The 13994-nt window shown below is 37.1% G+C and overlaps 2 pseudogenes; one reads left to right on the top strand and one right to left on the bottom strand.

The window, feature by feature from the left end:
- Positions 1 to 330: 330 nt before the first annotated feature.
- Positions 331 to 997, top strand: LOC148692895 (uncharacterized; annotated as a pseudogene).
- Positions 998 to 12370: 11373 nt separating this feature from the next.
- LOC137743040 (uncharacterized) lies at positions 12371 to 13180 on the bottom strand (annotated as a pseudogene).
- Positions 13181 to 13994: the final 814 nt, after the last annotated feature.

Below are 13994 nucleotides of genomic sequence, written 5' to 3'. Positions count from 1 at the left end.
CCAACCAACTCCTTCCAAGGTAGTTATAGCAACACATCATTCTCCCAGGCTCATCTCAAGTACAAACATGCTTGCAATATTTTCTTTTCCTCATTTGGCTCCAGACTGCTCTATCAACTTGTCTTCTTTGTGTATTGATATACCTCTGGTGAGGGTTCGGGTAGGTCTCTTCAACCTGCTACGAATAGAGCAGCTCATCCTCGAGCTACTGGAATCTCAAGGATCCCAATCCTTCAACCTAAAAAGGGTGTTGCTGCTGTGGCTAAATCCTCTCCTTCCATCCCTATTGAGGTTGTCACTGCTGCTACTGCTTTTGGCGGTGCTGGTGTGATGTCTCCTCATCTGGCTTCTCTTCTGGCCATGGCTTATTTGCCTGAACTAGTTAGAGAGTTTGGGCAATTTAGGACAAAGTTAAGATTCCCAATGCGCCTTTTTGAGCCTCAACATCTTCAAAATCAGCATATGGTTTTCAGAGAATGCATGAGGGACTTCTCTGTCTTTTTCAACCACAAGGCTCTTCAAGATGCTGAGAGAGCTCTTAATGATTTATATCAAGCCCAACAGATGACTAAGATGCAATATGAGTCATTCATCTCCTTTTTGAAAATTTGAGGGCTTTGAGGGATCAGTATCTTAAAGCAGAGGGACAAGTCAATAGGGTGAGGTGCTATGAGGAGAAACACACTAGGACCTCTACTATGCAGCAACTAGTGGAAGAAGGCTAGACCATTGAGGATCGGATAATGGTGGTAGCTACTGAGATCCAAAAGCTGAAGGAACAATTCTCTGCTCTCAAGACCGAGCTGATGACCCTCTCGAGCAAGCTATACATGAAGATTGAGGAAGTGAAGAGAGTCAACTTGAAGTAGAAGAGTTTGAAGCTCAGCTAGCCAACAGTAATATAGCTTTAGAAGAGCCATGTCGAATTTTCACCATCATGCAGACTTATCATTCTAGGATAGCTGTCTTGGTTAAAGATGTAAACTTGTTAGGCTAAGGCCTCTGTACTTCCCCTAATTATTAAATGAAAAGATCTTTCATTGCTTTACTAATTTACTTTACTTATTTACTTACTTACTTACAATTCTCTAATAACAACAACTACCTCAAACATACAATAAGGGCCTTCACTTCTTTTCTATGTATTAAACTTCATACTACTATAACAGTCTCTAACATCCCAAAAAGTTAGATGGTACTTTTTTAGAAATTTAGCATTGATTGGATGTTTCTGTAAGTCTCATTCTAAATCTACCAAGTAATACCCTTTCTTTGTTTAATACTTTGGTAATTGTAAATGGGCCTTCCCAAGTGGGACTCCACTTCCCAAAACCTCTAACTTGAGCTTCCAAGGGCAAAATTGCTTTCCATACCAATTTTCCTTTTTTGAAAGTCTTTAGTCTTACTCTTTTATTATAAGCTCGGGCAACAACTTTTTTTCCTTCTTGGATATTGTTTAGAGCTTCAATTTGGGCAACATCTAAATCCTCAATTCCTTGATACATGACCTGAATAAATTCATCACTATGTAGGCCAAATTGGTTATGAAACCTCACAAAACTCACATTGATTTCCACAAGGAGCACTGTATCTTGCCCGAATGTTAATGCATAAGGAGTGGTCTTAGTTCCTACTATTTTTGAGGTTCTATAAGCCCAAATAGTATCTCCCAACTTCTCATGCCACATTTCTGGGCTGTCTATCACCATTCTTTTAATGATGTTCACCAATATCTTGTTGCTAGCTTCTGCTTGACCATTATATTAGGGATAATAAGGGCTAAACTAGATCATCTTTATCTTGAACTTAGCTGCAAACTCTTCAACTTTTTTTGAGATAAATGATGGCTATCTATTTGTAACAATCGTTTTGGGCACCCCATATTTGTGTAGGATTTTGGTCTCAATGAACTTCTTCACAGTAGCTGAATTAATGGTCCTCACAGCTGATGCCTCAACCCACTTAATAAAGTAATCAGTTGCCACAATTATGAAGGTGTGTCATTTGTTGGAAGCTGGGTATATTTGCCCGATAAAATCCATGGCCCATCCTTTTCATACTGGATTCAAGGGCACTGATGATGTGTGTTGGAGAGGCCTATGCCTTTGACATTCTTCACATCCTCTAGCATAAGCTTTACAATCTTTCTCCAGGTCGGGCCAGAAGTAGCCATATCTTCTCAGTAACTATCTCATCCTTGTCGCTATTTGGTGTGCTCCACAAGTGTTTTAATGTACCTCAGTTATCACCCTTATTGATTTTTCCATGCCCAAGCATTTCAACAAAAGCCCATTTGGAGTCCTTCTCAGCAAAGTTTTATCCCACATAACAAACCTAGTTGCCTGTCGTCTGATCTTCTTACTAGTAGGAAGAGAAGGGTTATTCAAGTACTGGATGATAGATATTCTCCAGTCCTTTATCTCAGGCTCTTTAGTCATTACATCCAGGCTAAATCCCCAATCAAAGATAGAATAGAAACTTCTCCTTTGTATCTTTACTTTCATCTCATGCCCTCTCTCTTGAACTTGTGCTCCAGAAGCCTTATGTGCCATTTCATTGGCAATCAATTTTGTTTCTTTGGGAATATAGCTAATTGTTGCTTCATTACCCCCAATAATCTAATAATTGAGTAGCTGCCAGGTAATACCCTACCATTGTGATATGTCTGCACTTGTACTCTACATTTAATTGATTAATCACTAACTTAGAATCACCATATACTTCTATTTTAGCTGCCCCCAACTCTATTAGAATTTCTAAGCCAATAATCAATACTCTGACCTGTTGTTGGTATCCTTGTAATCGAGAAGGAATAAGTACCAATGCTGGATTCCATTTGGATTAATGATGAAAATTCCAGCTCCTGCAGCATGTTGTGTGCAAGATCCATCAAAATATAATTTCCAGGGAGTGATCTATAGGCTAGTTATTCTTTTTACTTCTTATTGTATCCATTCATCCTTGCTCAAATGAGCCTTACTAGGTAGGATCCAGAGGCTAGTTACTTCCAGAATTCTAGGGATATTGACAAGTTCTTCATTGGATTCTTGGTGCTCAGCTAGGAAGTTTGCAATTGCTTGTCCCTTTACTGCCCTATGAGGTACATACTGAAAATTGAACTATAAAGTTGCTAGGATCCATTTCCCAATCCTTCCAATTAGCATTGGCTTGGACAATATGTACTTAATCACAATAGTTTTGGCGATTATATGGATATGGCAAGGCAACATGTAGTGCCTTAATTTGCTGGCAGTGAAGTACAAGGCTAAGCATAACTTTTCAATTGGGGTATATCTTGTCTTTGCCTTGGTAAAGATCTTATTGAGATAGTATATTGCCTGCTCTTTTCCCCTTTCATTATTTTTGGCCAACAAACTCCCTATTGATTTCTCGGATGCTGAAATGTAGAGCTTCAAAGGCTTCCACCTCTGGGGAGGCATGAGCACTGGAGGAGAGGCTAGACAAGTCTTCACTTTATCAAAGGCCTCTTGGTATTAAGGCCCTCACCCAAACTTGTCTTGATTCTTCAATCTTTACAAAGGAGTCAATGGTTGGATCTTGCCCACAAGATTAGCAATGCATCTATTTAAAAAGTAAATCTTCCCTAGCAGCCTCTGCAATTGCACTTTGTTAGTGAGGGTAGGTGATTCCATTGTAGCCCTAGCCTTGTTCTTATCCACTTCCACACCTATTTGATGGACCAAGAACACCAGAAATTTGCCCAATCTAAACCCAAAGACACACTTTCTAGGATTCATCTTCAACTTATGGGTTCTCATTCTCAACAAGGCTTGTTTGAGGTCTTCTAGGTGCTGATCTTCAGTTCTAGACTTCATCATAATGTCATCAATGTATACCTCCATGCTATGCTCGATTAAATCATAAAAATATAGCATTTATCGCCCTTTGATAAGTAGCACCAACATTTTTCAGCCTAAAGGGCATGATGACGTATTCATAAGCTCCTATATGTCATGGGCATCTGAATGTTGTCTTATGTATGTCTTCTGTAGCCATTTTTATCAGATTATATCCAGTATTTCCATCCATAAAAGATAAAACTTTGTGTTTTGCAATTGCATCAATGGATAGGTCAGCCATAGGCATAAGGTATTCATCATTGGGAGTTGCTTCGTTAATATTTTTATAATCGACACAACATCGAATGACATTAGTTACATCTTTCAATATAGGTACAATGTTGGCCAACCATTCTACTTATTTGGCATTAGTTACATCTCTCAATTTCCTCTTTGACTTTTTCTTCTACTTCTTTTGACATCCTCCTCGGTGCTTGCTTTACAGGTCTGTACCCTTTTTAATAGATATTCTATGCTCTACTAAATTGGAGTATAATCCTAGTATTTCTGTATAATTCCATGCAAAACAATCTTTGAATTCGTGTAAAAGATCAACTATCTTTGCTCGATCTCTTGTTTCTAGCAGGCCATTGAGTTGTATTGGCTTTCGATCCTCCTCAATTCCCAAATTAATGGTTTCTAAGGTCTCGAACTTTGGGTGCTGGTTTATTGAGCTCTGTAGACAAAAATTTCACTGACTTTGGAGCCTCAGGCTTATCCTCTAGCCAATCCAAGTCATATATACATTTTTCCATGTGGATGGTTGCCTTTATTTATTCTTCCAAAATTTCCCTTCTTTGGTTATCTTTGGTGCCTGAAGTCCCTTCTCCCCACTTTGCCATTTATTTGGCTGAGCTTTCCTTGATCTCACTTTGTTCTCTCCCATAATCCAACAATCTCTTGATTAAGGACCTGAATATTTTCCTATCGCTGTATGACATGGAAAGTCTTCTCGACGTGATCGATCCAAACTTTAGATTTCTTAGGTCCTTCGTTGTCAAAAAAGTTTTGTATTTGCAGGTGAGATACAGTCTCCAAGGTAGTCTTCTGGGATCGACGAATTCAGGATTGAATGGCATTGGCGATAGCCTCGCCGAGTTGATCAAAGTCTGGAAAATTAGTCTCAAAGGGAACACGTGGCTCTCTACGAGGTGGCATGATTCTGACATAAGAAAAACAATAGTTAAAACACACTAGGAAGTGCAGGACTATCTAAAACACGTGGCTCTCTACGAGGTGGAGGTTGAAGCACGCTGGCCATCACCGGAAGGTGATGTAACCATAAGAATAAGTGATGTGAAAAAGTGACTAAATTAAAACCAAACTAGGACTAATTTAGACTAAACAGTGAAAGAGTGCGCAGTACAATTATTAAAGTATGACTACAGTAAAGTAGTCAAAGTAGTTAAAGTACACTTATTACACAACAGTGGCTAAGTTCATACTTTTAAACAAAGCTAATATCAGAACTGCCGGAGGTTCCTCGAATGCCACAAAGAGTACAACTATCTAGGTCCTAGAGGGGCGAAAAATAAAGTTGAGTGGGTCAATAAAACAATGTTTGTAAGAAAACCTTTATTTTCGAGCATAGTAACCCTTCACTGTAAAACAAGTATAGTTTCTGTAAAACATACTACGTAAGTATGTAAACAAAAGTACAACAACAATATAACTAGAAATATGCTAAGTCATGATATATCAAATGCCGCAATAATATAATCATGTGATAATCAAGTATAACCAAGTGCTCATCCATCTAAGCTGACACACGAGTTCGTACAGATAATTTTTGACACAAATAGGACTGGGTGTAATCAATACACTCTAGTGCTATGATCACGTGAAGGTTGGTGCCGAAGCACGTTCATATACGAGCCATAATTGCCTAATGCAATCTGTACGACATGACTGGCACCTAACTTGGATCCAAGGCGAGCAAACAATGCGGATGTGAACATACACGTGAAGGACTGGCTCTGGCCCTAAGGCAAGAACTAACACCGGGGTGCAGCAATGATGAGCATGTACAATTATGTATAAATGTCATGATAGTCCTCATGATATGTTTCCCCTATATATGAAATAACTATTTTAAATTAATTAAAAACACATATACGGAAATTTAAATAAAACCCCCATAGTTTGCTCAAACCTAGGGTTTTAAATATACGAAATCGATTTGCTCGACATCGCGGACCTACATAAATTGACATAAGGTAAAACGGAGGCCGGATGCGCCCTCATGCACCTCCTAGGGCACGGCCATACATGCCACCACGCATAGGCAGAGGCTGACGGAGGCCTTAATAGCCGTTAAGAATATACCTTTAGAGTTGATGGAATATTCCATAGTCTTCTCTGTTGGTCCTTGTTGGTCGCCGCTGTCTGAACTCGTCGAATTCTGGAAAAAGTTGCCGGTTTTTAGGAAAATTTTCCAAACTTCATAACTTGCTCATTTCTCAACCTTTTTTCACAAAATTTATATGGAAATGAAGTTTATGAAGAGTAGAACAAGATTATACCTCTTGGAAGTCCAAAAAGTGGACAGAGGTGGACTAAAAAGCCTCAAAAGTTATGGTCAAAATAGGAACTTCTCGAAACCGGGTTGTTTATCGTCAAAGTTTCCTCAAACTTGTCCTAAGAGTCTTGGGGAGTTGTAAGAGAGCTTCCCCGACCTTCAAAATTCCTTGACTCGGCCTGAAACTCATTGAACCCAAACTCAATGAGTTTGGACCTTCCTAGTTTGACGTCCAAAACTCGGTCAAATCACGATCTAGTAACACGGTTGTCTTCGTAGTGGTGAGGGGACTTTGACCATGTAGTTTACAGGTCACGTTGGTGAGGTTTAGTGTTTGTTTGAGTGAGTTGTAGAGTGAGAATGAATAGAGAGTGAATTCTAAAAATTGATTGGTGGTGGGTGTGAGTGGGTAACTCACTGGTTGGTTATGTAAGAGAAGGAAAAATATAATTGGGTGGTGAAGAGAGAAACCGGGAAAAAGGATGGAGGGAAGTGATTGGTGGAAAACAAATATAATTTGTTGTTGATCGGGAGACATGGATCCACCTTTTAGGGATAGGAATCTGATTTCCTACAGTGTTTCAAACACTGATAATTTGTACGCACGTGTACAAAATACCTGTGGTTATCGTACTTTAACGGAGCGTAACTTTTTTTTTTTTTGGTTACAGATCCGATTTGAGTCTAACACGTGCTCACGTGTTCGTAGAGACAAGTACAATTTAAGTACGAAACTCGGAAAATGAAACAACAACCGAAAACAAAGTCCACGTCAGATTACACTTTTCCCCAAAAAGGGTAAAAATGTCAAATTACACAAATGGAAAGGAAAGTATAGTGAAAATTAGGGACGGGTCATCACAGTGTAGACGTTCAATTTGTCGCCCATTTACCTTGGTTGGTGGACCGACATGTTATCACGCCTTTCTTGACCTAACATATCTAACAAATGGTTTTGATCTTGACACTGACATGATTTTTTATTATTTTTTATTATTAATAAAAGCGTACAAGCCTAAATTTTAAATTTTAACTCACGATTTATAAGCTATAGTCTAACTAACCTAGATTTCTTTACATTAATTTGATTAAAAAAGAGAAGTTGGACAACCAAATCATTATTTGCAGAAAGGAGTTAAGTCATTGAACATCAATGTACGAATAAGAGAAGAATTGAGTAAAACATTTATTTTTGTACTCACAGTTACAATTCAACGCGTATGTCTCGTTTGGTGTATATGATTTGAATAGATTTGATAATTCATCAAAGTCGATGTATGTGAACATGAATGCTTTTTAATTTTTAGTGGGATGCATGAGTTTTCTAAATGAGTAATTCATTTTCGACCTTCAAGTTTGACAAAAAAATTCATATATTTCTTCATCATCCTTGAATAAAGTGAATTAATCATTCTAATCCAATCCTAAACACATAACACCACCTTAATTTTGGAGTTTTTTTTTTTAATTATTTAATTATTTATTTTTTAATCATTAATAGCATTACGGATAAGCAGTGTTCCAAAAATCGGCCTAGGCGGTGAAGGTGTTTTCCTTCTTTTTCTATTTCGATAAGGACTTTGTGATTTCTATTATGAATATGCGTAACTAATCCTCTTTTTGCTAGGATGAGGCCATGATCCTTAGAAAAAATATGTAGTCTCTTTTTAATTTGCTTATGAATTTATGCACGCAAGTTTTGAATTGTTAATCACCGGTTTAAGCTATCTATTTGTTTTAGTGATTCGCGACCATTAGGATATTTAGAAAAGTAATTTGATGCAATTTTGGCCGATGGCTGTCCCTAAAATTAACCAAGGCTTTTTGTGGTTAATATGTGTAACTTCTTAGGATGGACGACACGTCTTAAGGGTTATATGGTTTTTCAAAAAGTTTTTACAAAATTTAATGAGTCTTGCATGTTCACATTCGATCTGGACACTACGAACGGGTTGCATGTTAGATATACGTTCTATGTTGGAGGTTCCAATTAGGATATATTTTAGGAAAACCTAACCTTCAAAATATGCATGTGTAATTCATAAGTAATTAGAACAGCTACATAGGATTGTTAGGGTGACGGTGGAACCCTAGTACTTTCTCAACTTGAATCATAAAAATTGTTTCCTCTTCCCTTCTTTAAAATTGCAGATTTTAGTTAACCTTTTTAATTAAATTCGTTTGTCTTAATTTAGGTCATCAAGTCACCATTCTCCAAAACTTTGGTCTAATTAATTTGTTGGGAATTGATTTCACGTTAATCTATTTAAATTAATCCCTGTGAAGAACGATCTTACTTGAGCCAACTACACTACAATAACCTTGTTTCTTTTGTAAGTATTTTAAGTGTTTTTAACCCTTTTTGTGCAGGTGGTAAAAATCCTATCAATTAACAAGATGCAACTTGTCAAAAAAAAATTATATTTTCCCCAAAACAATTTCTGTTTATCGAAACAGAGAAACGGTGCTTGTGGTCAATTTGGTCATGGATCAGATCAGCGATGACCTGATCTGAATTTCCGTGCAAAGAAGCGATGACCTGAACACATAAACGAGCAATTGTTCTTATTTTAAACTCAAAACAATAAGAATAAAAGAGAAAAATATCTTGTTGATAATAATATATACAAATCATTGCCTATAAATTGCAGAGAAAATAAACAAAATGTGTAGGCTCATTGACTCCATTGTAAAACGAGATATACATTCATACGCACCTGAATAAAAAGCCTATGAAGGCGTTCTTGCTCGGCAATTGTAAAATTCGGAAATGCTTGGCAGAATTCCTTAAGTGTTCAATTCATCATACAAAACAAAGCCAGACAAATTACGAATTCGCGAGGAAGAAATGCATAAACTCAAAAGAAGCACAGAATTAAAATGAAAATCGCAGACGCAACGCAGCATAAATCATTGTAAAGAAGATGAAATTGGAAAGAGAAAAAGAGGCCTGCTTAAAACAGGAAGTGAGCAGAGAACGTATGGCCAACTTAAGGGCTTTCTTCATGTCCAATTCCTTCGTCCCCATCGCAATTGCACACACAAAAGATTTCTGATTTTCGATACACGGAATAGGCGAGTTTAAAACCCTAAATCCACACAAATTACGAACCATGAATAATTCAATTTCACCACAAATATGTTTTAACAGCAAATTAAAGCAGACATAAATGGCAAGGAAAACAAGGTTTCACAAAGTTGCAAAGAGAGTGAGACTGGGAAATGTAGACGTGCAGCAGAATTGAAGTGGCTTCCTGTGAATTGTGATGTGGCCGTATCTGCTTCGAGAGCTGCCGTCTGCGTAGTGGCTTCGGGGAGAGATGACGTTTTCTTAGAGATTGAGTTGAGGGGGGAATACTTCAATTGTCATTTTAAATTTTTAAGGAAGGAAAGGATTTGCAAGAAAAACTTTTGTTTGCAAATAACTACAAAATAAAAAGGCTAATTTTTCTATTTGACCCTGAAATGGCCCTTTAATCTCACTTTACTCCATGAAGCTTGATTTGTCTAACTTTACCCTGTGAAACTGTCAAAATCAAATAATTTCACCTTATTTATGTCAGTATTGGCCGAGATCTGGCAGTTGTAGAGGTTTATGGTAGTATGAAAATTTCATACCTCATCAATCACAGTGGCTCATCTCTGCCAGCATAGTATGAATTGTCCAGACTGCCCATTCATTTAATGTCCGTGAGACATAATTGACGAAAATAAGGTGAAATTAATTTAACAAAAAAAAAAAAAAAAGGTGAAATGACTCCATTTTGGTAGTTTCAGGGAGTAAAATGAGACAAATTCAATTTCAGAGGGTAAAATAAAACAAAAAGACAATTTCAGGAGGCAAATTAATAAATAAGTCAAATTAAAAAGGTGAGTAGGTCGCATATTGATTTTTCTTATGATTATATTTGAATTTTCATGTATGTGTTAACATGAGAAATTTTTATGTGAAGTTGAACACTTATAACCAAGAAGGTGTTATAATTTGGGTGAAGTAATAACACTATGCCTCCCCTCAATACCATTATTGAAACTTCACTTTTTTTTAGTACAATGGTATATTTTACACTAAAGGGGAGAAGGGAGTTTGACTAAGCCACACAATAGGCAACCTAATTTGGTTTCGAATTCACCATCTATGAGATTTGAACCTAAGACCTCTCACTTGCAAGTGAAAAGGAATGCCATCAGACCGTAGTACTGAATGACTTATTGAAAATCCTACTTAAATTCAAGGATAAATTAGGTAGTATCCCTTGTTTTTATTCTCATTAATTGAAACTTTATTCTTTTTTCATTTTTGATTAAGGTCCCTTAACTTTTCTCCTTGTCATTATTAGAATATTAAATTATTTACAAGTTATCATTTGTAAATTTAGAAAATGAAAAACTTATTAATCATTTCCAAATATATGTTTTTAGTATTTTTTTTTCATATATTTTTATTTATAATTGGATAAATATCAGTTTACTACTTTCATGTTTCGTGGTTTTCAACATTTAGTACATCAAGTTTTTTTTTGTCCTAGAGTCATACCTAAGGTGTAAATTTTGGGACAGTCTCATACATCTGTTAGTCAAACTGTTAAGTCTCCTGTTAAGTGATGACGTGGCGCCCATGTGGACAATGACTAGGCACCACATGTCATTAAGGGGTCTACGTGGATTTTTATTTATTTTTTCTCTTTCTTTCTTCTCTTTAGAGGTCACGTGGATATATATATTTTTTTTCCTTCTTCTTCTTCTTCTTCTTCCTTTCTTCTTCCTTTCTTATCTTCAGAGGAGAGGTTCACGTGGATTTTTTCTCTCTCTCTCTCTTCTTTTTCTTCTTCCTTTCTTCTCTTCAGAGGAGGGGTTCGGTTATGAAAAAAAATAAAATAAAATAAAATAAAATAAGGAAAAAAACCACAACTTTGTATTCCAAGTTTGCAAATTCAATTCCAAACAAACTTTGAATTCTAAATCAGCAAATTCATCATTTAAACTACCAACTACCAACAAAGTTTCAAGGGTTCACAACAAAGTTCAATTGTCAACAACTTTGAATTCACAACAAAGTTCAATATACACCCTCCAATTCACATGAAAGTATCAAAAGACAACAACTTTAACAACTAAGGGGTCAAGGTGTTCTTCCAAAAAACCAAAATAAGAGTACCAAAAACACCAAAGATCTGTCCAAAACACTAAACATCTATCGGAAAGTTGTTTCCAAAAAAACTAAGGGCATATTCAACTATAACAAAATGAACCCTTAAACAACCTAAAGCATTAAAGCAGCATCTTGAAACATTCCTCCTCTTTTTTCTGACCTCTTGCCATAGACTTTGAAGTGGTTTAAGAGGCTTGAGTTGGCTGAGATGAAGGTTGTGGAGCTTCTTGAGTGCATGGTTGTGATGACTGAGAGGGTTGCGATGCCTTAGCTGTTGAGGCCTAAGTAATGAACCCATATAGCATTAGCATCGACATATACTACACCTCACAAATAACAAATTCACTCAAGAAATGAAAAATCAACAAAAAATATCAAAATTATACCTCATTTTTCTTGCTTTTTCTTCCTTTTCTAGCAACTGAAGGAGGATGAGTGGTTGGGCATCTGGCCTTGTTGTGTCTTGAGACCTTGCAAACACTACATTTCACACTCTTTTGCCCTCTCTTACTTAACTTGAATTCATTTTCATCACCCTCCTTATGTCTCATCTTTTTTGGTCTCACAGGCTGTCTTTTAAAAGTTGGAGGAAGAATGAATTTGTTTTCAGATGGCTCCCAAAATTTCATGCCTTGGACGGGTTGAATCAAGTTTTCGTAAGCTTCAAAGTACTTCTCCTTCTTGTACTAAGAAGAAACAAATTCCTCAGGCTGTCTCCTTGCATAATAGATGGCCGAGCAACCATATATGCAAGGAAAGCCTGTCAAATCCCATCTTTTGCATGAGCAAGTGCACCCATTCAAATCCACCACAAATATATTGCCTCTGCCTTCATGCACTTCAAAAATTTTCTCCTCTAGACCATGTAGCTATAGTGTGTGAGCTTTTCAGTTTGTACTCCTCCAACTTCTTCTGGATTTTTGGGCAGATAGCTTCTTTATCCTTCCTCATTACATCTCTTCTCAACCATATCCTCTTCATCAATAAAACTTTTATAGTTTCCAGCATGGTAATAATAGGCTTGTCCCTATACCTTAGGATAAAAGAATTGAAGCTCTCACAGAGGTTGTTTAAGAGAATGTCACACTAAGTGTGTGTCTCAAAGTGTGATCTACTCCAATGGAAGGCTGGTCTCTTTAACAACCATTTATAAGCTTTGACATTCAGCATATTCACCTCAGCCATACTCTCTTTAAAATTAGCGATCGTTGTTGCCTTGGCAACATTCCACAAGGCATCCTTTAACCCATTTGCCTTGTAGTTGGTGTATAAGTGCCTAACACAAAATCGATGATTACAATTAGGTAGTACCTTCTCAAAAGCTGGTATTAAACCCTTTTGTTTGTAAAAAATGAAAGTCCAAGCACGCTGGTTCACAATTTCCAAATCAGCAGCTAACAGTTCTAGAAACCAAACCCAACTGTCCTTATTCTCGAGCTCTACTATGGCATATGCAATAACCTAAGTTTGGTTATTTGCATCCATTCTCACTGCAGACAGTAATTGGCCCTTGAACACTATCTTCAAGTGAAAACCATCCAACCCTACAAGCTGCCTACATCCATTCTTAAATCCATTTTTGCAAGCCCCTAAACAAATATAAATCCTCTAAAATATCACATGAACATCATCATAGGGCAACACATTCATTTGAAATGTACTACCCGGGTTTGTCCTCCTAAGCTCATCATAGTACCCCACAACTTTGTGTACTGATCCACGTTACTCCCCTCAAGGATTCTCAAACACTATGTTATCACTCTGTAGGCTGTCTTGAGGTGGATCTCAACCATTCTTTCCTCTTTCACTGTCTCCATAAATGTAGTGATAGGCATGCTTAGGCTGAGTCTGAACTTGTCCATATACCTTTTCACAAGCCATGCCACTTTGTAGTTAGGATTTTCCCTCCAAATCCTCAGACATACATGTTTCCCAACATAGGTTTTCACTTGCATTGAATCTTCATTGTACATCCTAGAAGCATACAATCTCCATGGACAATTTTTCTCACACCTTGCACTAATCTTCCATTTCTCATTCCTTTTTAGCTTAATAGAAGGTGCACCATACTTAATGGAGTGAGACCACATTGCATCTCTTAACTGTGCTGCATCTCTGAACTTCAATCCCTTTTCAAACTTTGGATCATCCCTATCGGCTTCTGATAGAAGCATATTTAGGCAACTTAGTTGGCTTGTTCTTGTGCATTTACGTTATTATTTCTTAGTTCTTTAAGTCTTTTAAGTTATTTTCGTATGTTTTCAGGTTCTAAGGGCTAAAGGAGCAAAGAAGTGCATTTTGGAGCCTTTTGGAGCACTTTTGGGCTAAGGATGGATAGCTTATGCTTGGAGCCAAAGTGTTGGACGAAATTGAAGGCCTTGTATGCACTTTAGGACATAAAACAAAGGGCCTAGCCCAATCAAACAAAGCCTTAGCCGTGCAAAACCTTTCAATTCCAGCAACT

The sequence above is a fragment of the Pyrus communis genome, chromosome 11 (genome assembly GCF_041283825.1).
Source record: "Pyrus communis isolate YQ-2024b chromosome 11, ASM4128382v1, whole genome shotgun sequence".
In the NCBI taxonomy this organism is placed as follows: Eukaryota; Viridiplantae; Streptophyta; class Magnoliopsida; order Rosales; family Rosaceae; genus Pyrus; species Pyrus communis.
Note: the sequence above shows the minus strand (reverse complement) of the source record. Positions and strands in the feature narration are given on the sequence as shown.